This window comes from Eleutherodactylus coqui, chromosome 2 (assembly GCF_035609145.1).
Source record: "Eleutherodactylus coqui strain aEleCoq1 chromosome 2, aEleCoq1.hap1, whole genome shotgun sequence".
Classification (NCBI taxonomy): domain Eukaryota; kingdom Metazoa; phylum Chordata; class Amphibia; order Anura; family Eleutherodactylidae; genus Eleutherodactylus; species Eleutherodactylus coqui.
Window position 1 is genome coordinate 274,285,418 of NC_089838.1, and position 22,230 is coordinate 274,307,647.

Sequence of the window (22,230 nt, forward strand, 5' to 3'; positions counted from 1 at the left end):
CAGCTGGATAGCTGCGTATATATGGTTGTGTGAATAAGGCCTTAAGGTGTGGGGAATTTACTGAAGACAGTGGCAAATTAATTTAATGATAGACCCAACTATTTTGCCCCCTGTGGTGGTGACTGCAGGTTGCGCAAATGTTATTTTTTGCTTTCTTAAGGGCTTATTCAGACGACTGTTAATTGGCCAGGTTTTCACGCCCGCCGATATACAGTGTCCCTCTCTGCAGGGGTAGGATGCCGGAAGGGCCGGAAGCAGTGGGCTCCCGCCTCCTCTCTGCCCCTCGCTACTATTTGCAATGGGGGCAGGACAGGGGCGGAGCTAAGTTATGGAACTTAGCTCTGCCCCTTCCCGCCCTTCCATTGCAAATAGAGGTGAGGGGCGGAGAGAGGATGGAGAGAGGGCAGAGATGGGGTGGGAGCTCAGTGCTCTGCTCCCAGCCCTTCCAGCATCCTCCCGCTGCAGAGAGGGATGCCGTATATCGGCCATCAGTTCAAGTTTGTTGAAAGTGACCATTTGGTGGTAATTTTTAATTTTAAATGGTGTGGAGGGGTTTGGGTTAACAAACTAGTAAAATCAGAACTATACAATTCGCACATTAATATGTGTGGGGAGACATTTGGTTGTAGGAGCATTCAGGATTAGAAAAAAATGTCTGCATTCTTTTGTAAACAGCACCACACCTGTACACTGGTTGTGTGTGGTATTGCAGCTAAGCCCCATTCATTTTAAAGGAGCTGTGCTGTAATACCAAACAAATCCTGTGCACAGCTGTGGCACTGTTTTTGGAATAAAGCAGCCATGTTTTCTTATCCTAGAAAACCTCTTTAAATGAATAGAATCGATGTAAAAGGAACACAGACCTTGTGTTCTTAGCCCCTTCCTGACATGCGCTATGCACGTATGGTGCACGTTGAAAGTCTGTGTATGAAGTGGGCTTGGGAGCCAAGTCCACTACATACACAGCAGGTGTGAGCCATCAATACCTGCCAGCAACAACTGTAATCAGCATTCACGCCGATTGCTGATATTAACCCCTTGAATATTTAAATTCTCCCCATTTGGCATACTGTGCTTCCAACCCCCCCGACCCCCTCGCACCACCACCACCACCTCAATGCCACCAGGGAGCAATTTAGTTGTGATAGCGTTCTGAAGGCCATCAGGTCTGCCATGAATGATTGCTTATCAAGATGTGCCTGTGCCAGATTACTGAACGCTCTGTTGTCGGGGGCCTCTCCATCATGTTACATACCGCAGTACTGCTTCTAGCCATTGTATAATGGCAGAAAGAGAAAGCCCCCTAGGAAACCCTGAATCTAAAATTGGATTGCAAAGGGTTAAAGTGGGGTTCCCAGAACTGGACACAGTATTTCAGATGAGGTCTGTCTAATGAAGAGTTGAGGGAGATAATTACCTCACATGATCTAAACTCTATGCTTCTTTTAATACATCCCAGAATTGTGTTTGCCTTTTTGGCTGCTGCATCACACTGTTGACTCATGGTCTGTGACATTCATAGTGGCAACCTGCTCCACTCATTGATCACCCTTCACTGTCAGAAAGTTTCTTCTAATAATCTAATCTGTGTCTCCTCCCTTCAGTTTCATCCCATTGCTTCCAGTCTTTCCTTGTGCAAATGAAAATAGTGCTGATCCTGCTGAACTGTGGAATCTGCCCAATCTCATTAGATAGTAAAAGGTGTTCTATTTTTAAAGGTGTTTTATTTTTTGTTGTTGTACTACATTATTAAAACCATAAAAATTTAGTACCATCGTAATCATACTGGTCCACAGAATTAGGCAAGTCTCATGCGACCATAAGCGTAAAATGCTATGTGATTCACGCAGTGTTTTACCGCTGTGGAGCCGCCGGTGACCCAGCCTATCACAGCGTATGGCAGCAAAATTGTACTGTGCATGACAGTGTATCTCACCATGCTGTCATGCACAGTCCACCAGTTTTTTTTGTTTAAATTTCTCTCGCTGTCGCTTCACAACAGCGTTTATACACGCTGCCCCTCCGCAATGTAACAATGAGCTCTCCCGCACATATTATATGAAGCAAAATAGAATGTGCCGCATTCTCTTTTGCACTGGCATATTACACAATTCCTGCATGCAAATGTGAGCGGAACTGCATAAAGCAATGTATTTCATTGCCTGCGAATTAGCACGTATGTAGAGCGCACGCGTAATGCGCGGTAATCATACACTCATATAAACCCGGCCTAAAGATAACATGTCATCTTTACTGCATTTTGAACGTCATAAAAACCTCCTAGAAAAATTGCGCAATTTAATTTTTTCCTTGTCTTCCCACTTAGAAATTTTCAACACTTTTCCAGCACATTATATGCTATGTTAAATTGTACCATTGAAAAATATAACTGATTTCCCCCCCCAAAAACAAGTCCTCATGTGGCTACATAGCCGGAAAAATAAAAAAGCTATAATTTTTTAAAAGTGGAGAGGGAAATAAGAAAATGAGAAAACAAAAAAGCCGCTGCGGGAAGCTGAAAAAGCCTTTAGGAGATTGTAACAGAGTATATTACAAAAATATTGCACCTCTAGTCCTTTTGTAAATTGATACTATGTAATAAATTCTACTAATAGTAGCAGAGTCCTTTACAAATAATATGGAAAATAAATAAATAACTCTAAAGGGTAACATGATACATCCAATCAACTCTAATGTCCAGTGCTAAATGCATTAAAGACTTTACTGAGCAGGAGGACAGAGCTAAGATGTGATTTCCAGAGGAAATAGGGAGTCAATGAACCTTATTTTGTTCTATAAAAATGAGTAAATATCTTGCTGTTAATTTCCTCTTTGAGAATCCAAAACACTTGCAACAGAAGTCTAAGAAGAGACAATAGAATCTGGAGTGCCTGTAATCACTCCATCCACCGTGCTGATTTCTATGTTCTGCGGAGTAGACGGGCGAATCGATACATGGATTGTTCTCTCGCTTACAATAAGAATGTAATACGATTCATGTATTTAACATCCTGATTTACACATCTAATATCCCCCGCACACAGTCATCAGACATTCCATTCATGTCTATGAGGATGCTTTCTGGCAGCCTCTGGTTTACATCTTAGGAGTTTCTTCTACATTTTAAGGTTCTTTTATGGGGCCAATTATCTGCCCATTAATAGCATGTCAATCGGCACTGCTGATTACATGCGGTAAACGACCGGTGGGCTGGGCTGATCATCCATAAAACAAATCTTTGTACAGGGCCTACTATAAGGGTTGGGCTATAAAATAAAAAATTATCATGCATTCACCTCTTTCACTGTCCTGCTGTTCCGGTCCTGTCCACTCTTCCCGATTATGTGCTAGACAACATGTGAATGCTACAGCCAGTATCTGGCCTCAGTGTCCAGGGATTGGTCTTAGTAGTCATTGTCTCGACATTTGATCATACTACCAGGATGTAAGGAATGACTGATGCTGAGCAGAGGGAAAAAAATGAAGTGAGTGTATGGTCATTTTATTATTACTGATGGGACAGAAAAGGTGTTACTTTTGCTGTGTGGAGGGCACTGAAAGTGGCAACTAATATGTAGGGTCTAATGACGACTGTCTGGGGCGATTGTGTAGATTAGTGGAAGATATAGGAAGGGTGCTAGAAAAGCAAGGAGCCAAAGATGTCTGCATATCAAATTCTGCAGAGACAAATTGTGTTCACGAAAAGTCGTCTGGCATCAGATAAAGAAGAAAAGGGTGAATAATTCCATTTAGGAAGAACTTCAGCTGTGATCACTGAAAATGATGGTACTGTAATCATTTATATGGTCTGCAGAGTTCCTGTGTAAAACCAGTATCTAACACTATATGGTCACTGTATGGGGATAATAATGGTCTTTGTGCAGTATTTTTTGGTAATATTGTAATATTTAGTCATAATCTAGGGGTATTATATGGCCTTTATATAATGTTATTATTGGTAATATTCATCTTTGCATAGTGGTCTTTATTCAGTAATCAGTAGTGGTAGTATTAGTAACCATGTGATAGTAATATGTGATCATGATGCAGCAGTATTATTTGGCCCTTATATAGTACTAACTGATATATCCGGCTTTGCCCAAGTTAATTTGATACAGGTGTTTACATGTACTGAAAATTTTATGAAGTCAAGGTTACTTTATTGGAACCGAGGAATAAAATATGTATACACATAGAGAAGCATTAGATTCTCCTCAGGCTGCATGTACCGATGTTCTCCTGCAGAATGCGCCAACCTCCCATTTAGATCCTAAAGAATGCTCATGCCAAATTTTACATTTGTACAACACTGGGAAGTTACATTATATAGGGGTGCACTTATGTTTGTAATTAGCATTGAATAATCGAGTTGTGAACCCGTTAATTCCCTTATTTAGGACCTAAAGAATGCTCATGCCAAATTTCATGCTTGTACAACACTGGGAAGTTACATCGCAATGGGGTGCACTTACTTTTGCAATTAGCATTAATTTATCGAGTTGTGACCCCTTTACTTTTCCTATTTAGGACCAAAAGAATGGTTGTGCCAAAACACATGTTTGTATGACACTAGGAAGTTAGAAAATTAGATTAGTTTCATTGCACAGGGGTGCCAATACTTTTTCACTTAGGATTGAATATCGAGTTGGGAACCCTTTACTTTTCCTATTTAGCTCGTAAAGAATGCTCCTGCCAAATTTCATGTTTGTACAACATCGGGAAGTTAGAGAATTAGATTAGGTACATTACATAGGGGTGCCAATACTTTTGCACCTAGCATTGAGTAATTGAGTTGTGACCTCTTTTCTTTTCCTATTTAGGACCTAAAGTATAGTTGTGCCAAATTTCATGTTTGTATGACATCGGGAAGTTAGAGAATTAGATTAGGTATATTAAACAGGGGTGCGAATACTTTTGCACTTATCATTGAATAATCGAGATGTCTTAGTCTAGTGGGTTTTTGTTAGAGATAATAAGATTGGGGATTATATTTGCACCTTTCATGCATGGTATATGTACTGGCCCAGAGTTATTGGGGGTCCCCTCCGGAATGTTCTATGTTTGCCTCACGTCACTGGCTTGTCAGTGTCTTGTTTGTGGAGTGTATTTGATTCATGTATATTAGATGGCTGCAGGACTGAAAGGGTTAATATTTGGTATGCTCTGTCCTGTCTGAAAAATGTATCGTTTTGTATGTGTCATGTGACGTTGTTTGATATATTTGTTTGTTGAATGCAATGCAAGTCAGTCAGCGAGAATCTGAAGAGTCTGCCGACACAGTGGAGTTAGTTAGTCGGTATGTCAGAGAGTAGAGAAGGAGAATGTAAGAGACATGGAAGAGTCAGAGAGGCGGTTTGCTGTTCCCGCCAGGGCCTTGCCCTGCAAAGAGACTACCTTTGGCCTCCATTTGTAGAGAGAGTGGAAGCCTGGATATGATGGAAATGCGTGGGTATGCAGCACCGGTACCACATGCATCCAGAGGAATGGAAAACCGCTACTAAGTGAGAGGAACGCGAGTGTATGACAGAAGTGGGGGAATTCGCCGGGAGAGAAATCTTACAGATAACTTGGACTGTGGATTATACAAATGCCCCGAGAATCCTCCCTGCTGCACCATGATAATTTGCTTCTGTACAATGACTGTCTTATATAGATAGAATTTCAAGAGTTTAAATAAACAAACAGGATTGACCGTTACCGTTTCTCTTTCAGAAAATACCCTGTGTGTGGACTACTACATTACATCTGAGAGATCTGCTGCAGAGGACGGAATGGTGGTGTCATGAGTGACAATTGGACTGAAGGTAACCCCAGGTTACTAACTCTGTGATCTCCCCCAGCAGTAACGTGGTTGGTCCCAAGCTACCCCCAGGGGAGGAGCTGGTAGAGCCTCATGACAAGGTCTTTCTCCTCCCTGCTGTCTCCTTGGCTGTGGGCCCGCTCCCTGGACACTGCATATGCAATATATTTTAAATAGGTTTTCCACTTAAATCTAATATAAAAAAGCCTACAGGCTTTTTTTTTTCTACCACCACACTTTGACCACTTTGCGTGACCTTGGGTGGATGATTTTGGTGCCATTAGATTTGTGACATCCTCACCACTGCCGTAAAATCATAAAATTTGAGTTTAATACATTGAGCGACTGTCAGGCCAGGTCAAAGTTCCTATGTTAAGTCTAGCGGCGCTGCTGTGCTTCAGCCAACAGTGCTGCTAGTGAGAGCCAAGCATTGCTAAACGACGTTCATAGCAAGTGCTTACCAGTTTGACTGTTGCCATGTCCCCAAAACATGGAAGACCAAGCTGTGGATGGCTCCACAGAAGTGTAATTTGCTGCATGCAGCCTGTAGCAAGCATGCAATGACATCGCATTCTTGCTAAGGGCCGCCAATCGCCATACACTATCTTGGCATGTATGCGGACATGATACGAACATGCTGCAATCTTTATTGCATGCGTATTTTGCGCAATTTGTGTCATGGAAGCCTATGTCAGATTGGTACGGCGTATTGGAATGCTGTAACACTATGTTTGTATGAAGGAGCCCTTATATATGTAGAGCTGTAAACTAATGTAGGTATTAGTAGTGCAGTTAAAAAGTATCAAACAAACAACAATAATGCTACCATGTTAGTGTGTGATTAACAAACTGTTATAATTGTATCCCTTCTACGTAGTACTTAATTTATGTGACAGTTTCAAATAGGCCGCATTGGCGCACTTGTTTGGTTGATGATGCACATTCCTTTGTGTTTGCTCTTCCGCACGCATAAAAATACATTATGTTTAATTCTTTTGTTTTTAATGTTCAAAGAAGCTTTATTATCTGCTGCCAGACACTTTGGTATTATGTCCTATTCTAGTTTGAAGCGCTGTTGTTTTTTTCACCATTGATCTGTGTATTTTTAATCTCACATAGTCTCGTGTTTGCTAAATTGTTATGGAGAAAAAAAAAAAGGTTTTTCATTATCTCTATATTGATTTTGTAAAGAGATAATAACAAGGTAAGGAAGAATATGCTGCAGAATTCACAATTAAAAACTAAAAAAAAGAATCAAAAACTTTTTTTTCTTGGGGGCCATGCAGTATAATAAAACATAAATACTGTATACACAATGCATTATATATGGTGGGTCTTGTACTTGGGCTAGGAGAGTAAAATATAGTTCTGTAGCTTTAAGGGGTCTCCGTCTCCATGCCTCGGGGAGCCTACTGACCACTAGTAACAGCTACTAGTAGCAAAGACAAATTTCAGGATCTCTACATTGTTTTAATAGTTCTAGTAGGATCCAGAGGTAGCAAAGTATAACTTGACACTTAATTCGTTAAAGTATAAGATTTTTAAAAACTTTTGACATCATAGTGACATGTCAGAAGTTTTGATTGGTGGGGTCTGGGTGCCCCTCACTAATTGTTAAAACAAACAGGCAGAAGCGCTTGGTTGTTCTTGTGAGCAGTATAGGGTCACCATAGACTTTCTATGGAACCCATCCACCTCTCTGAGCAATGATAGAAACAGGTGAATAGGCACAGTGCTCAGATAAGGGCTACTGCCTGTTTGTTTCAGCATCCGGACGACCACCGATAAAAACTGACATGTCACTATGACACGTCAAGAGTTTTTAAAAAAGTTTAATTACTCTTTAAATAAACAGTGGCACAAAATAATAATCTTTATTTGTATAGTGCCAATTTATTCCGCAGTGCTTAAAATATTTTCTTCCCTTTTCAACAGGTTCTCAATGACTTTGTTGTGTTAATATAAGCATTTGCTACATCTGTACCTTTCTATGAGATATCAATACCAATCAGAAGGAGGGGGCGAGACATTGTCACTTTGGACTTGTGAATTTTTGATTTATTGTATCATAGCCAGATTAAGATTACAGTGGTTTTAAAAAATGCCCTCAAAATCAATTTAATTTGGTTCAATCTTTGTTGTCATGTAAATGTACAGTACTGTGCAAAAGCTTTAGGCAGATGTGGGAAAAATGCTGAAAAGTAAGCAGGGTAGTATTATCAAAGTATTATCTGGGTAATGATATTAAAGTTTCTCAAATTCGGTGGTTGCCTGTAACATAGAAGGGGAGAGGCTGGGAATAGGATTTTTAGGCAGTCCATCCTTGTTGCAGCGTATGATGGAGCTTCCTTGCCTTTTTCCTTCTCTAGATGTGGATTGTAGATCACCATCAAAGGTATGCAATTATTTTCTTCTTTGTTTCTGTATTGAGCCTTGTGTGCGCTGAGTTTTAGGGCAGCAGAAATGCAGCCCTGAGCTCTCGCTCACAACCTGAAGGTTGTGGGTTCAATCCCCGCATTGTGGGTTTAATCCCTGTTGACTCAGTCTTCCATCCTTTCAAGGTCGCTAAAATGAGTATCCAGCATGCTGGGGGGTAAAAGATGACTGAGAAAGGCAATGGCAAACCACCCCGCATAAACAGTCTGCCAAGAAGATGTCTGTCATCCTACGAGTCATGACTCGGTGCTTGCACTAAGGGGACTTTACCTTTATCTTCCGTATTGGAGCAGTTGACTTCTGGGTATCCTGGTGGCACTGGTATCGGAACATCAATGTGACAGGCAACCTCCGAATTATAATCAGAAGAAGCATTACCCTCGGACATACAAAATGGAACTTATCCCTGCAATGTAGGGAGCTGCAAAACCTGCTCACATGTACGGACCGCGGACAAGATACAAATCCCCAACACACAGCAGGACATTCACATGGTCCACGTCTGATGTTGTGTACCTGATCCTGTACACTCAATATACTATTGGGGGTTGAAAAAACAAGACATAGAATTCAAACTTAGAATGAGACCTCTTTGCCACACAATTTAAAGATGGAAAACCAAGTTACCTGTAGCTGAACATTCTTGTAAAAGCCACAGGATAGAAAACATCAGGGTGGTTATATTAAAAGGCAACTACAAACCCAAGAAAGATACACATATTGGGGGGCATAAATTTAAATTGCATCTTTGATACTCTGAAAACAGGCCTATTAATGACGCCATGCTAATTCGGCTCAGGGTGGCAGTACCAATGTAGTTCACTGTTGGAAATGCAGGGCGACCTGCCGAATTATCATGACGCCATTAATTGGTTGCTGGTCTGCATGGTGAACTACATATATCAGAATGGTCTGGCAAGCATCCACCCCCCTCATTATCAGGAGACAGTGTGAGTGGTTGTTTTATCGGTGCCCTCAAAGGTGTTATTGGCTCCTCCATTTGGTAGTCAGCTACCTGCATGGTGAGAGGAGGATGCATCTATATGCACTCCTCACTCAGTAAGTAACGGACATTTTCTGTGATTGTTTTTAATTTTTTATTTCCCCTTCTGTGATGCGTAGCTTCTAATGCTCTTCAAATTTTCCCCTTCTGCTCTTCAACAAAATCCAAAAATGCAGCATTCTTCGCCATTTACTTTTCCATTTCTGACACCTGAGCCTGAAGTATTGAAATCTGCTTTGACAGGTTTCTCTTAGTTTCTGCATTTTCCTCTAACTACTTGAGCAACACATTTCTCTCATCTTCCATTCTCTTCAGGTGTGCACTGAGACCAAGCCTCTGCTGCGTTTCTTCTTGTACCAGCTTTTGTGACTCTTCACTCTGAGTTTCCAATTCCAAGTGCAGTCTGTTCACCTTCAGAGCTCTTGAGACTGCGTCTCTATTGTGCTTTTCTTGTATTCAGAGTCAAGCTTGTTTTCCAATACGACCTTCACCCCACGCGTCAGCCTACTATACTCACTTTCCAAAGACTGTTTCTTTTACCTTTTCAGTTTGCTCTAGTTGTTCAGTCAGCTTCTGGATCTGGGTTACTTCAGTTTCCTCATCCAAGCTTATCTGTAGCTGGGTCACCATTTGCTCATGGAGTGCTTCCTGTACTTCTTTGAAGTTGAGTATATATTCCAAGACCTTTGTGTGCGTCTCTGCCTGGCTGCAAGAAGCTTTCTCTATTTCTAGGTTTTCTTTGAGTTCACCTATCTAAGACCTCAGTTCACCATTTTTCTTAACTAACTGTATTTTCAACTCTGCAACTTGATTATACAAATCTGTAGAATCTCCTTCTCACTTGAAATGTATCATCTCTAACTCTTGGGCTCTTATTTGCATTTTTTAAAAGGCCTTTTCACATTGTGCACCTTGTGCTTCCAGACACAATCTGTGATCAGCTTCATCTTTAGCTAATCTTCTGAGGTGCTCATTCTCCTTTAATATGACCTCAGCTTCTGTCTTCAACCGTGCAACTTTATTGAGGGCAGCCATGATATCATTCAGGATCCTTTCTGTTTCTTCTTCTGCCAGTAGCCTTTTAATATTAACTGTATTCTCCACAGACATTTGATTGCTACTAGCAACTACCTTAGCTTCACCAGACACTACACTGGCAATATCTCCCTCTAGTTCACTCTTACCCCAACATGCAGTCTTTCCATTATGTTTACACTCTAGCACTAGGGGCACACTTGAGCTAATTTACCCGGGCTATGGCTGTGCTTTCTGTAGCTCCCTGTTCCCATTTTGTTATATTTTTTTTAGCAGTGATGGAAATAGGAACCTGTTTCTGCATTTCATCATTCAAAGAATGAAACTCATTGTGGGAGTTACTTTTATAACTATCAATAATGACCTTAAAAGATATTACGGTCACAGGGTCTATTCCCATTCTCTTTATAAATAGCCCCATCTTTTACCTCAATGCACCAATTCGGGCTTGGAGGGATTATGAAATGAAGAGGGTTACAATTCCTTTGGGTACAATCTGAGTGGGCCACTAGTGCTTGAATTTTAGGTTTCCATCATGTTTTCCTAGAGTCTTTCCTTAACATCTACAAGGAACCCTAACTATCATCTTTGCCATGAGGATGCATGCCCATGCCACCACCCTATCCCTATCCATTTCTACAATTGGGTGAAACCCAAGACAAAGAAAATATATCAAAACACATTACATTCTCCGTAAGAATAATTTGAATAACTTTTTGGAGAAGTGTGCCTCGTTGTTTGTTGTGGAATACTTTTCTGTCTATCCATGCGTACAGTCCTGCATATTATCTCCAGATCTATATAATGACAATAGGTGGGCCCTATTACTTGACACATTTCACCCTTGCAGCTGTAAGGTAATTTAGCACAATTGTGTATTAGTTAGTAACAACAATCAATTAAGCTTGAATTGCATTAGTTTGATTACCCAGCCCCAATAGTAGGAAAATTTGATGATCTAGACAGTCTGTAGCTTTCCCTAACTAATCCTCATTCATAGTATAATTGGGCAAATAAACCATCCTGTTAGACATGCCCATAGACACTACCTGAGGCTTACCATTTTGTCTTCGCCAATTAGCCGTAGCTCTCTTGAAGAGTGTATGTTCAGGACTTACTGTTTATGATAGACCATCATGTAGTAACACAAAAATAGCATGGCTACTACTGTGTGATCAAGGATTCCAGACAACTAGTCATCCAAAGAGCAAGACATCCTATGCTCTGGCCCAATTTTCTACTGTGTTATGTTGTCTCACACATTGATAATATGTTTGATACAATATGGTCTTCATATTTAACCACTTTAAGTAAGTGTCCTTTATACATACAACACACCTAGTTTCTTTCACCCATCCTTCTTTGCATTGTACAAGACATAATAATAGGAAGACAATCCTCATTCTTCTGCTGTACATAGACTAGTCAGCCTGTGGAGTGAGTAGAGTAGGGCTGAAGATCTACCTCTTTCACCAATGCAGATCCTCAAGCTTCAGCCATGTGTTAAGTGACCAGCTTCCAGAAGTGTGATCACAGCAGGGTGGTAGTCTTGTTGTCCATGGCCCCTTGCCATTGCCTGGCCTTCTAGCAATGACAAAGAGGTGGGCACATACCATGCATTCATGTACAAACTGGGTTACAATAGTATTGAACCCTGGGGCAATCCAAGCAGCTGTCATTATACCACACATTACCTCCAAAGATTGATGGGTTGACTCATCGCTTAGGTGTGACATAATGGAGTAGAGTGTGCGCTGAAGACAGAGGTGTTTTCGTTTCCTCATACTCCCTTATCCTCAGGTGCCAATATTCCTTTCCACCCCTAGGGGCTTGTTCCTGCAAAGAGGACAAGGACACATCCAAACCTGATTCAATTGCAACTATAGAGTTGTCTGATGTATCCAATGGGAGTAGGGCTGTTGCCCTTTACTTCCCTGGTGCCTTCGGAGTCACTTCCTTGGTGTGAGCCTTAACCTTAATAATAACCTCCAGTTTGGAAAAAAGCTAAAACCTTTTACAACAAAGACACTGCTTCTGTGTTCCGGATTGCTTTTCCCAATGATCCAACAAAACTTCCACTGCACCACAAGGGTGTGAAATCATACGCGATTCCAAAAGCATGCCTCAAGTCGGTGCAGACACAAACAATTTTACCTTCAGCTAGTCCGTACACTAGAGTGAGCGCCATCAACCCTAGTCTCCTGAGCAGAATCCCAGGAAGGGAGTGTTTTTTCTACAGTTATATCATTGTTGCAACGCCTATTTCTTTTGCCAGTTTTCACAGTACCTGGAGCCATGTATGAAAAACTCAAAATCTACATTAGCAATGGGAGTTTAAACAACATTTTCAAGACTCCTGGTTTCACTTCATTAATTCCAGACAGTCATGAATGTCATGGTCTGCCCCTGCCAAACTTTCCAAATTCAGAAGAAATAATGAAGCTGTAGAACTATTGTGATTGTCATGTGAGGATGCTAGCAGGGTGGATTCATATTTAGTGAGTCTGGCAGCTGAAGGATTTTCCAATTGCTCTTAATGCAGAATCTCCCTGACCGCATGAGAGACCATGACAATAAGTAGGACCATAACTCCTCTGGTACATGTGCAAAAATTTATTGCAAATAGGATGAAGAATTGTGATACAATATGCAACCATAAGAACTGCATACATTTATTAAGGGCATAATACCATTTGGGGTATATTCAGTTACTGCTTGTATTGCTATATGCATGTCTGCACCTAATGTATCGACTGGGATGGTCTCTGCCATCAAAAAATCTACCCACATTTTAAATATGACACACTTTAGGTAATCTCTTGCTACTAATTTATTTTTGTTTATAATATATCGTTAAGACTTGTCAAGTAGAATAGATAATGGTGATCACATTAAAGTTTTAAAAAAAGTTAAATAAAGTTAAAGTTTCATCTCCCCTCACAGATCGGATCTGTGGGGGGAGCTGAAACAACTCACCGCCAGCCTTTGCAGTGTCCTGCAGTGATCTGGTCCTGCAAGGGCATGCACCAGCTTCTGCACATTGCGCGCCAAAGGCAAAGTGTTAGGTGCATGCGCGGAAGGCCGGAGACCCCGGGAAATTTAAAATCTCCCTGCTTCCGGCTGTCAAAGATAGCCAAGAGCAAGGGGATGTCACCAGGGGCCATGGTATGCTGGCCATGGTCACATGATTTCAAACAGAATGGTCCACTGGATAACGGCGTTCATGTAAAGTTTAAAAAAAGCTTTAAAAATGTTTAAAAAGTTAAAGTTTCATCTTACCTCACGGATCGTATCCATGAGGGAAGATGAAATTACTTACCTAAGGCCCCCGGATTTGTCCCCTGATGGGATCTTTGTCCATTAACCTTTACCTGACTTCTGTGCATGCGCCTGTCAACAAAATGGCCCAAACAGATTCCACATATGGCTGTGTGAGCCCAGCATTATTAAGATCACTACCTGTAATACACAATTTACAAGAAGCTCATGGAACGCTTGCCTTCTTGCAGTTCCAGGAACAGCTTGTTGAGCGCCTTCTGTTTGAGACTACCGCACCTCAGCAAGCTTATGAGTCCGAGCGTGTGCGAAGGCTCACAGAGAGTCACTGTTCACACCCGATCCCTGCCACTGTGGTCAAGAAATACCCTCCAAAAGGTGTCGGGTTTGCAGCAAGCATGAGAGGATTATGGAAACCCACTTTTATTGCCCCATGTGCACATCCCAACCAGGCCTCCGTAATTACCTCTGTTTTGAGACATACCACAGATTTTTATATTATTACTTTTCTCTATGTTTTAGGCAATGCCAAAAAGGGGAGTGAGAAATTATTTTTAGGGAGTCAATTTTATTTCTGCACAAGTGTGCAATGGTGCCCGGAATTTATTCAGTTGTGCCCTGAAATCCAATGGGTGTTCCCTCCATTATAGGCCAAGCCATGTATCCTATAAGTAAATTGGCGCTACACTGGGGGTATTGCTTAACAGCTGAACACAGAAGAACTAGTGCTATAAAATTTGGGTTGTGTCTCCCCAGTTTTTCCTGCTTGAAACAAAGGAAACTTTCATGAAACTGACATTTACCAAAAAAAAGTATTTATTTTTCACGTTTTATAATAACTTTTGCAAAACAACTGTAGCATCATAATGCTCAGTACACACCTAGATAAATGGGGTAAGGGGTTGAGATTTTAAAATAGGGTCACTTGTGGGGGGCCGTCTATCATTTTGGCAGATTGATAACTCTACAAGTGAGCAATGGAGCCTGGAATTCATTCAGTTGTGCCCTGAAAGCTAAAGGGTATTCCCTCCATTACAGGCCTAGCCATGTGTCTAGTAAGCAGATTAAGGTCACAATGGGTATGAATCTGAATATCGATATATATGCATTCAGTAAAATCATTCCTAAAGACTGAACTGTGGACCAAAGGCCACTTACTCTATACAATTCACACAAAGACATTCCTTCGTTATCTAATTACAAACTCTTTGGTTACATTTCACCATGGTATTACACAGGCACAGTAGCTTTTAACCCTATAAATGCTGCCCTTTAAATAGGCATACAACACCCACCATATTACTTGCATTAACTCTTTCATATCCAAATCTCAGCTATCACAGCCGCAGCATGTAAATGATTTAAGCATCAAGGGCTTCTCAGGTCTCCACTATTTGAGCAAGTGCTAAACTGTAATTCGACATCCAAGCACCCGCTTCCCCTGGCATGGGAGACCTGTACCAGACTTGTGATACAGCATTGTAAAAAGACGATTGCATCAGAATAAAGCCCCTTAATGACTGTCGCAAAAAGTCGTATGGGTGGTTGTTAAGGGGTTAAACAGAGCACAATAGCAGAAAAGGGGAGTATGGACCTAAATGAATAATGTTGTCTTGGCTGCCACAGCCTCAGGATACCAATCGATCTATGATACATAACGCACATTCCTGAATTAGATGTATTCATTTCATTTCCACCTGATGTATTGGCCTCTCGGATAAGTACATATGTTCAGGACACAGCTCATTGCTTCTACGCGTGAGACAGAGAGGGAAAAGCAATGGGTTTTCTTTCATGATTATGTTGTTTACATCCTTTTCAGCACTGTGAAAGGATTAAGAACAGTCGTTCCTTGTCAAGTGTAATGTTCTCAGGCCTAAGGCCTTCTGTCACTAAAAGTCTTTTTCTGATCCAGCACAGTACTGGTAGGAATAAAACAATTTATAGTGTATTAACCTTTTCCTAGCCGAAAACATTTCAGTATATGGCAGAAATGGTGAATACCAGGAGAAATCAGTTACTGAAAGATTAAGTCTTTTATGTCGTACAAAGATTGTAACAATGTATTGAATAGGAAATGTTGCAGCTGGTTAAATGTAGCATCAGTACTGTAGTTGCAGAAAATTTGAGTATTTATAAACAGGGACCAGAAAAGATAAGAGATTTAGATATTCCAATTCTTCATCGAAGTGGTAGCCCTTCCCACTCCCAATTTGTGAAAATTTTGGGGAGTTTTTCCCCGGAATTGGAGTGAAAAAAGTAGCGATGGGTGAACTTTTGAAAAGTTTACTTTGACTACTTTGCCAAACCTTTTTCAAAAAGTTTAGTTCAGTTCAAATTTCACTCATCATCAAAAAAAATCAAGCACCTAGAAGGAGTTGTTGGAATCGAATGAAACATTTTATGTGTGATTGTAACGTTGATATTAGAATATGGGAGGAAAAGGATCATTTATTGCGGAAAACTGAACACTTAAAAGGGAGGATCCAGTAGACAGAGTTGTCACCACGCCTGCATGAAATTTACAGAGACTAAAGAAAATTTGCATGCTTGTCCATCAAAACATTGGAGGCATGCCTGCCACTGGTGAGCAGAAAAAATCTGTGTCTTCTTAAAATCTGACTCTTTTCTCATTTGCATACTGGGTGGGAAAAGTTCAAATGAAGATTAAGGTACCGCTGCACCTACAAGTACATTGTCTGTATCAGCACTAGCTCAGATAGCATTCTAAAAACCTCACTGGACACTTGATTGTATCATAGAGGCATCTAATGGTCAACAAGCTCTACACAAGAGGAAGAAGAGGTCCACTACATACAAATACCCTCTGACAGCCTTTTTATAAGCTAAGGCCGGCTGCACATGACCGGGTCGGATTCCGCATGCGGGAGCCTTCAGCGGAATCTGACGTTCTGCCCAGCTGGCAACTGTGCATAATTTTTTTTCTGTACTGCTGACAGTCCACACGGCTCACTACTGGACATGCGCAGTACAGTTTGTTTTTTTTTAATCCCTGCTTTTCCTGCCCCGTCGCTAAGCGGTGACGTGGGTACCTGCAACCTTTTCACAATGTCATTGTGGAAGGGCCGCTGGTTGATGGCTTCCATTGAGTTCAATGGAAGTCGTCCAAGTGGAATCCACTTAAAAATAGAGCATGGTGCGATTTTTTTTTCCTCCACGAACGAAAAATCACAATTGATTTCCCACTTCTGTGCAGGAAAAAGCCTTTTTCAATTGCAAGCTATGGCCGGTATTTGCTGCAGAATCTGTAGGGCCTCAGGGGGCAAGACCGTTTATCTAATCCCGCCACAACTCGCGTATCAGGCTGAGATGTAACTGAATGACAAGTATGGCAGCAAAACGACAACTTCTTTTAGGTACTTGATGTTTTTTTTCACAAAGAGTGTAGCTTGAACAAAACTGGAAGTTCACCTAAACCCCTAAAACTGATGTATAGCACTGTCTAAAATCCATATAATCCCTGTATAACACTTTGAGAGTATTAGACAGGGCCTTTATGGATCTTAGACAGTGTTATACACCAGTGTTCAGGAGTGGTGTTGAGTGAGACGATTTGCTCAGCACTAAAGATGAGCTCTGACTAATCTAATCAATTCTCTATGTTGTTTAACACTGCAGATGCCACAGTCACTGCACACTGCGGCAACTATAAAAAAAATGTAAAAGTTTATTTTACCTAACACAAAACTTTCAATATTCAAAAAATAAATACAGGTAATTGATGTCACCACAGCCATAACAATGGGCGACCCGAGCATTTTTGTATATCGCCGATGCTCGCTAAGGTTTCCATTTGTGAAAATCTGGGCAATTCAAGAAAGTGATGGGAACGACACAGCAACGGATAGGGCAGGCGAGGGGCTACATGTTGGGCTGCATCTCAAGTTCATAGGTCCCACTATTAAGCCACAATAGCGGCAAGAGTGGGCCCCCCCCCCAACAACTTTTACTTCTCAAAAGCCCTCATTAGCAATGCATACCTTAGCTAAGCACCACACTACCTCCAACAAAGCACAATCACTGCCTGCATGACACTCCGCTGCCACTTCTCCTGGGTTACATGCTGCCCAAACCCCCCCCCCCCACGACCCAGTGTCCACAGCGCACACCAAACTGTCCCTGCCCAGCCTTCAGCTGCCCTCATGCCACGCCACCCTCATGTCTATTTATAAGTGCGTCTGCCAGAGGAAAAGCAGGCACACACTGCAGAGGGTTGGCACGGCTAGGCAGCGACCCTCTTTAAAAGGGGCGGGGCGATAGTCCACAATGCTGTACAGAAGCAATGAGAAATCCAATCCTGTGCCACCTCCATCTGGAGCTGCACACGTGGGCATAGCAATGGGGAACCTATGTGCCACACACTATTCATTCTGTCAAGGTGTCTGCATGCCCCAGTCAGACCGCGTTTTTTTATAAATAGTCACAGGCAGGTACAACTCCGCAATGGGAATTCCGTGTGCACCCACAGCATGGGTGGCTCCCTGGAACCCACATAAATATATCCCATTGCATTGCCCATCACAGCTGAGGTAATAATGTCATGTTTAATGCAGGTGGGCTTCGGGCCACACTGCATGCCCCAGTCAGACTGGGGTTCTTTAGAAGTGGACACATGTAGTTACAACTCCGTGTGGACCGACAGCATGGGTGGGTGCCAGGAAGCCACCGGCGGTACATAAATATATCCCATTGCATTGCCCATCACAGCTGAGGTAACGTCCGATTAAATGCAGGTGGGCTTCGGCCCACACTGCATGCCCCAGTCAGACTGGGGTTCTTTAGAAGTGGACACATGCAGTTACAACTCCCTGTGGACCCACAGCATGGGTGGCTCCCTGGAACCCACCGGCAGTACATAAATATATCCCATTGCATTGCCCATCACAGCTGAGGTAATAATGTCATGTTTAATGCAGGTGGGCTTCGGCCCACACTGCATTCCCCAGTCAGACTGGGGTTCTTTAGAAGTGGACACATGCAGTTACAACTCCCTGTGGACCCACAGCATGGGTGGCTCCCTGGAACCCACCGGCGGTACATAAATATATCCCATTGCATTGCCCATCACAGCTGAGGTAATAATGTCATGTTTAATGCAGGTGGGCTTCGGCCCACACTGCATTCCCCAGTCAGACTGGGGTTCTTTAGAAGTGGACACATGCAGTTACAACTCCCTGTGGACCCACAGCATGGGTGGCTTCCTGGAACCCACCGGCGGTACATAAATATATCCCATTGCAGTGCCCAACACAGCTGATGTTACGTCAGCTGTAATGCAGGTGGGCAAAAAATTAATTGGATTACACTGTAGGCGAGGGCCCCCAAAAATTGGTGTACCAACAGTACTAATGTACCTGAGAAAAATTGCCCATGCCCAACCAAGAGGGCAGGTGAAACCCATTAATCGCTTTGGTTAATGTGGCTTAATTGGTAACTAGGCCTGGAGGCAGCCCAGTAAAAATAAAAATTGGTTGAGGTGAAAGTTTCAACGTTTTAATGAGCATTGAAACGTATAAAAATTGTTTAGAAAAATTATATGACTGAGCCTTGTGGACCTAAGAAAAATTGCCCGTTCGGCGTGATTATGTGAGGTTTCAGGAGGAGGAGCAGGCGGAGGAGGAGGAATATTATACACAGATAGATGAAGCAAAAAGGTCCCCGTTTTGGATGGTGATAGAGAACGATGCTTCCATCCGCGGGTGCAGCCTACGTATTGTTTAGGTATCGCTGCTGTCCGCTGGTGGAGAAGAGAAGTCTGGGGAAATCCAGGCTTTGTTCATCTTGATGAGTGTAAGCCTGTCGGCACTGTCGGTTGACAGGTGGGTACGCTTATCCGTGATGATTCCCCCAGCCACACTAAACACACTCTCTGACAAGACGCTAGCTGCAGGACAAGCAAGCACCTCCAGGGCATACAGCGCGAGTTCAGGCCACGTGTCCAGCTTCGACACCCAGTAGTTGTAGGGGGCAGAGGCGTCAATGAGGATGGTCGTGCGATCGGCTACGTACTCCCTCATCATCCTTTTACAGTGCTCCCGCCAACTCAGCCTTGACTGGGGACCAGTGACACAGTCTTGCTGGGGAGCCATAAAGCTGGCAAAGGCCTTGGAGATTGTTCCCCTGCCTACGCTGTACATGCTGCCTGATCTCTGTGCCTCCCCTGCTACCTGGGCCGCGGAAATGCGCCTTCAGCCACTAGCGCTGTCGGATGGGAAGTTTACCATCAGTTTGTCCACCAGCGCCCTGTGGTATAGCATCATTCTGGAACCCCTTTCCTCTTCGGGAATGAGAGTGGAAAGGCTCTTCTTATACCGTGGGTCGAGCAGTGTGTACACCCAGTAATCCGTAGTGGCCAGAATGCGTGTAACGCGAGGGTCACGAGAAAGGCATCCTAACATGAAGTCAGCCATGTGTGCCAGGGTACCTGTACGCAACACATGGCTGTCCTCACTCGGAAGATCACTTTCAGGATCCTCCTCCTCCTCCTCTGGCCATACACGCTGAAAGGATGACAGGCAAGCAGCATCTGTCTCCTCAGCAGTGGGCCAAGCTGTCTCTTCCCCCTCCTCCTCATGCTCCTCCCCCTCCTCCTCAACGCGCTGAGATATAGACATGAGGTTGCTCTGACTATCCAGCGACATACTGTCTTCCCCCGCCTCCGTTTCCGATTCCAAAGCGTCTGCCTTTATGCTTTGCAGGGAACTTCTCAAGAGGCATATCAGAGGAATGGTGACGCTAATGATTGCAGCATCCCCGCTCAGCATCTGGGTAGACTCCTCAAAGTTTCCAAGGACCTGGCAGATGTCTGCCAACCAGGCCCACTCTTCTGTAAATAATTGAGGAGGCTGACTCCCACTGCGCCGCACAAGTTGGAGTTGGTATTCCGCAATAGCTCTACGCTGCTCATAGAGCCTGGCCAACATGTGGAGCGTAGAGTTCCACTGTGTGGGCACGTCGCACAGCAGTCGGTGCACTGGCAGATTAAACCGATGTTGCAGTGTCCGCAGGGTGGCAGCGTGCGTGTGGGACTTGCGGAAATGTGCGCAGAGCTGGCGCACCTTTCCGAGCAGGTATGACAATTGTGGGTAGCTTTTCAGAAAGCGCTGAACCACCAAATTAAAGACATGGTCCAGGCATGGCACGTGCGTGAGGCTGCCGAGCTGCAGAGCCGCCACCAGGTTACGGCCGTTGTCACACACGACCATGCCCGGTTGGAGGCTCAGCGGCGCAAGCCAGCGGTCGGTCTGCTCTGTCAGACCCTGCAGCAGTTCGTGGGCCGTGTGCCTCTTCTCTCCTAAGCTGAGTAGTTTCAGCACGGCCTGCTGACGCTTGCCCACTGCTGTGCTGCCACGCCGCGTGACACCGACTACTTTCGACGTGCTGCTGCTGACACATCTTGATTGCGAGACAGAGGTTGCGTAGGAGGAGGAGGAGGAGGGTGGTTTAGTGGAGGAAGCATACACCGCCGCAGATACCACCACCGAGCTGGGGCCCGCAATTCTGGGGGTGGGTAGGACGTGAGTGGTCCCAGGCTCTGACTCTGTCCCAGCCTCCACTAAATTCACCCAATGTGCCGTCAGGGAGATATAGTGGCCCTGCCCGCCTTTGCTTGTCCACGTGTCTGTTGTTAAGTGGACCTTGGCAGTAACCGCGTTGGTGAGGGCGCGTACAATGTTGCGGGAGACGTGGTCGTGCAGGGCTGGGACGGCACATCGGGAAAAGTAGTGGCGACTGGGAACCGAGTAGCGCGGGGCCGCCGCCGCCATCATGCTTTTGAAAGCCTCCGTTTCCACAAGCCTATATGGCAGCATCTCCAGGCTGATCAATTTGGCAATGTGCACGTTTAATGCTTGAGCGTGCGGGTGCGTGGCGGCGCGCTTGCGCTCGCGTTCAAACAGTGGCGCTAGCGACGTCTGGACGCTGCGCTGAGAGACATTGCTGGATGGGGCCGAGGACAGCGGAGGTGAGGGTGTGGTGCAGGCCAGGAGACGGTAGTGCCTGTGTCCTCAGAGGGGGGTTGGATCTCAGTGGCAGGTTGGGGCACAGGGGGAGAGGCAGTGGTGCAAACCGGAGGCGGTGAACGGGCATCGTCCCACCTTGTGGGGTGCTTGGCCATCATATGCCTGCGCATGCTGGTGGTGGTGTCTCCCCAGCTGATCTTGGCGCGACAAAGGTTGCACACCACTGTTCGTCGGTCGTCAGGCGTCTCTGTGAAAAACTGCCACACCGTAGAGCACCTTGACCTCTGCAGGGTGGCATGGCGCGAGGGGGCGCTTTGGGAAACAGTTGGTGGATTATTCGGTCTGGCCCTGCCTCTACCCCTGGCCACCGCACTGCCTCGGCCTGTGCCCACACCCTGACTTGGGCCTCTGCGTCCTCGCCCGCGTCCACGTCCTCTAGGCCTACCCCTACCCCTCAGCATGGTGTATTACCAGTAGTGCAGAAACAGAACGCTGCAATTAAATGTGCCGCTTATTGGCCTGTGGTTGGAGGCTGACTTCGCTTACGGAACGCCAGGAAATAATTTGGCGCAAGCCTGCTGTAACACTTAGCTGGCTGCGTATGATTTTGTAGAACTACTACACCCAGCACAGACAGACCCAGAACACTGAGCACAGTGACAGGCAGGCCAAATAGATTTTTTGCCCAAATTTTTTTA

The 22,230-nt window shown here is 44.0% G+C and overlaps 1 long non-coding RNA gene across 1 annotated transcript in view; it reads left to right on the forward strand.

Annotated features, from left to right (window-relative positions):
• The first annotated feature begins 5,787 nt into the window (after positions 1 to 5,787).
• The window catches only part of LOC136610800 (uncharacterized), a 192,900-nt gene continuing 176,457 nt past the window's right edge, over positions 5,788 to 22,230 (forward strand). Inside the window, exon 1 of the long non-coding RNA XR_010790172.1 lies at positions 5,788 to 5,804. This is a non-coding gene — a long non-coding RNA (uncharacterized lncRNA). The remainder of the gene's footprint in view (positions 5,805 to 22,230) is intronic.